Here is a 4,310-nt window from a genome sequence, read left to right as displayed (position 1 = left end):
TGTTTTAATTTGTGTGATGCAGATTTTCGAGATTTGGCTGATACCAATTTATTGGTATCAGAGCGGGTTATGATACCTGCTTTTGGTATTCTGGATTTTTGGGTTAACCCAAGTTTGCGAGTCAAACTGGGTAGTTATTTTGGATTACACGGATTTTTCCATTATGTATATGTGTTGGAGTTCTGTTTCGGATTATATGGATTATCGATGATTTTCGTGTTCGAAATTTTGAGGTCTGAAGTTGGGGACTGGACAGCGATGGAACATCTCCAAACGGCATATAGGTATGATGTTTAATTTTATAGTTTATGACAAGTATTAGCATTCTTTATTTAGTACTTGTCTGGATGTTGTAGCACATATTACATGTGATGGGTTATCCATTGAGCATGATTGACCTTAATAGATATCAAGGATTATTATCTCTAGTGATTTTCTTATCATAGCATCAGTAGTTTTATCTTCTGTTACTACTAGTAGGAGATGGAGGCACATACCAGTCTCTGCTATTGTTAGTTGGGTAGTGGATGACACTTACCTATTCCTGTTGACTTAGACAGTTGAGTTTTTATACTCATATCTTTTGGATATTAGAGTACTCGATACGATAGAAAATTTTTCATTTTGGGAGTTACCATGTTTGATCATTGTTGAGAATGGTTTGAGGTTGAGGGATATTGTGAGATCATATATTATGATATGTTGATTTCTAATGATTTATGAGAGTAAATGTTATGTGGTTGTCTGATGATCAATTACTAGATATTTGTTTTGATGATCTATTAGTGGATAACTATTTTGATGATTTATATTTGGGTTGTCATTGATGGTGACATAGTGAGTGTCATTTATAATATTCACAGGTTTGATGATTATGGTTGGTGATCAGATTATAAATTGGGTGCTAGAGAGTTTATGGTTGAGTGTGCCTATGAGATTTTAATAATCTGGTTAGTTGTGGTTAGTTAAAAGGATGATAAAATGGATAATTGCTTCCTCTGATATGGGACTATGTGGATAAATAATGATTTGATGTTTTGAATGCTAACTTGCCCTCATGGGGAGTAGAGACTGATTCATCTGATATTATGTGGGCTGATATTTTTTTTGAGGATGAAAATGAGAGTGTCTTGATGTTCCTAAATATTGACTTTTTCTTTTGGGTTGTACACATTTATACATATGATATTATGTGGTTGGATATACCTTAGTTGCTTGTGGAGGATTAAGGTATTCTTGATTAGTTAGTAGATGAATGATTTAGTTTGTTGGGTGATCAGTAGAGGATTGCCATATTCTATTTTTAGAGTTTCGAACCTTTAGGTTATTTGTGCTTAGTTATGTATCTAGAGCACATTTGAGTACATGTTTTGTACTGACCTGAAAATGACTGATTTAGCCATATATCATTATCGGCTTGGATAGGTTATAAAGGATCGATGTATCCTATTCCATGAAGATTTTGACCATGGATTGGATATACCTGGTGGGATAACTTAGAGGGTGCTTTGGGATATGTGACCCGCTGATGTAAGGAAGTGTAGAGCTAATTGCTTAACACTTATGGGATACAATCGCTACTAGTGTAAACTGGGAGAGTATATTTGGATTTATGATGATAAAATTTTTCCCATTGGATATAGTCTTGGTAGTGTATGACATTGACTGTGTGTATATTTTTCTTGTCCGATACCAGTTCCTTTGAACCTAGAGCAAGGTTGTTACTGGATAATTAGGCTGCTTTATTTTGGGTTGCCTTTGATTGATGTATTCATGCTTGATACATATGCATGAATTTTGTTTAGATATACCGGTAACCCATGAGTGTTGGTAGTATAAGGTTGGTCTTTGATTGAGCTGGTATGCTGATTTTGCATGTCTATGTTGCATGCATATTATGGTTGTTATGTGTTGTAGGAGTCCTGTGGTAGACTGTCCATTTGCAAGTAGTATATGTATCCATGTTCTGATATGGTTGAAGGTTTCTTGTGGATCATAGATATGTAGTTCGGTGTATGTATCTGAATGTATTATTGAAGATATCTTGTCGATTAAATCCGAGTTGTAGTATAAGTACCTCGGTGGTGTTTTGATGGAGGCATTTTGTTGATTTAATTTGAGTTGTGATACGTACATATGTGTTTGGCGTGGTATCTGAAGTATCTTTTTGATTATGTTTGATTTGTGAGCACACCTAGATTTAGTATGATTTATTGGAAGTATATGATGGTTATACTACATGTTATGTGAGTATTGTTTGAGGTGTATTATTGACTTGATCTATGATGATTTTGCACACGGGTTCGGTATGCATTGTTGGAGATATCACGATGATTTATACCTATGATGAGAGTATGTTTGGTGTGTATTAACTGAAGGATTATGTCGATCATACATATGTTGTGTGAGCACGTGTGCTAGGTTTATATTGGTAGCAGCATGATGATTCTACTTATGCTGAATACAGAATGTGGAGTGACTGCATTATGTCATCTGTTGGATTAACTCATCAACTAGTTCTACTATCAGTGGATGACCCACTAGGATGCTGATAGAGATGATGATGGATTTGATTAGTTTACTAGGTTGTTATAGCCTAGGTTAACCACAGTGATTTGTGGTAGAGAAATCTTGTATAGTCTCTAGCTGGATAGTTAGGTGCCTTGGGGTACTTATGTATTATTTTGTGGTGGAGCGTTGCTCCCACATATCACGGATTGCTGGTAGCGGAGCATTGCTCCTATATTTATTGCAGATACATATTTCAGATTATTTGTGGTGGAGTGTTGCTCCCACATATTGAGGATTTTTTTTGTGGTAGTGCGTTGCTCCCACATATGTGGTGTTTCCTGTGATGGAGCGTTGCTCTCACACTGGAGGATTTATTCTTTGGTGATTTATGTTTTTGATGATAAGATATTTCGATTTATTATCGGAGATCTTATGGATAGGAATGTCTATGATACGGACATTAGGTGTATTGGTTTTTGCCATATAGGCTTACAGTACCTTAGATATTTTCAGGGACTCGATGATCCCGGTATGTCGAGGATGTTTGGATAGGTGTCCATTATCTTTGTGGACGATGTTGTGATTTATTACGGATCCGAGGTGAGTCACGTACACTATCTTTGTATAGATCTAGAGATGATTCGACGAGAACATCTATATGTGATTATCAGTAGTGTTGGTTTGGATTGTCTTTTGTTATGATGTTTGGGACACACGGTCACCAGTAGGAGTGTACCGTGGTTCCACAGGAGATAGAGGTTGTTACCGTTGGGAGCAGCCGAAGTCAGTGTGTTACTCACAGGATATTACAGACCTTTCGTCAAGGGTTTCTTCCGCATAGCTATGCTACTTTCACGCGTGACCATGAAAGACGTGAAGTTTACTTGGACTAAGGATTGCAAGACCAGCTTCTAGGAGCTGAAGCGGAGACTAGTGTCGGCTTTGATTTTTGGTTTTTACCTTCGGAAGAGGACGAATTTGTCCTCTACACCGACGTGTCTCTACAGGGTATGGGTGCTGTTCTGGTGCAGCACGGTAGAGTATTCTTATATACTTCTCGATAGTTGAGGGAGCCTGAGAAGAAAATATTCAGTTCATGATCTGGAGTAGGCCGCTGTTATTTTTGCCCTGAAGATTTGGCGGCAGTACCTATATGATATTACATTGAGATTCTCACTGACCATCGGAATCTCAAATATCTGTTCACTCAAAAGGAACTTAATCTTCGACCGAGTAGATAGATGGAGTTCCTGAAGTATTATGACTGTACCATTAGCTATCACCTGGGAAAAGCTAATGTGGTTACCGATGCACTTAGCTAGAGGTCCAGAGGGACTTTAGCTTGCCACCGAGTTGTGGTCACAGATTTGATTCAGGATTTCTCTGAGTTAGACATTAAGGAGCAGGGACAGACAGAGCAGGGTATTCTTGTTACCATAGTTGCTTAGTCGTCGATCAGGACGAGAATCCGAGAGACCCAGTTGTTGAGACCTCATAGAGCTCAACGTGAGGCAAAGTGGTCCATATTATCAGACAGAGGATGTCAGAGGCATAAGACTGCCAGAAGTGTTATGCTGACCGGAGTCGGAGACCCTTAGAGTTCTCCATTTGCGACCAGGTATTTCTACGAGTTTCACCCACGAAAGGGGTGAAGAGATTGACCTCAGAGGTAAGCTAGCTCCGCGATACATTGGACCTTTCCAGATCTCGGAAAGGATTGGAGCAGTAGCTTATCGGTTGGCACTATGGCCGTCCTTGGCAGGCGTTCACGATGTATTCCCCGTATCCGTGCTGAGGAG

The sequence above is a fragment of the Zingiber officinale genome, chromosome 9A (genome assembly GCF_018446385.1).
Source record: "Zingiber officinale cultivar Zhangliang chromosome 9A, Zo_v1.1, whole genome shotgun sequence".
Classification (NCBI taxonomy): Eukaryota; Viridiplantae; Streptophyta; class Magnoliopsida; order Zingiberales; family Zingiberaceae; genus Zingiber; species Zingiber officinale.
This window is presented reverse-complemented; position numbering follows the sequence as displayed.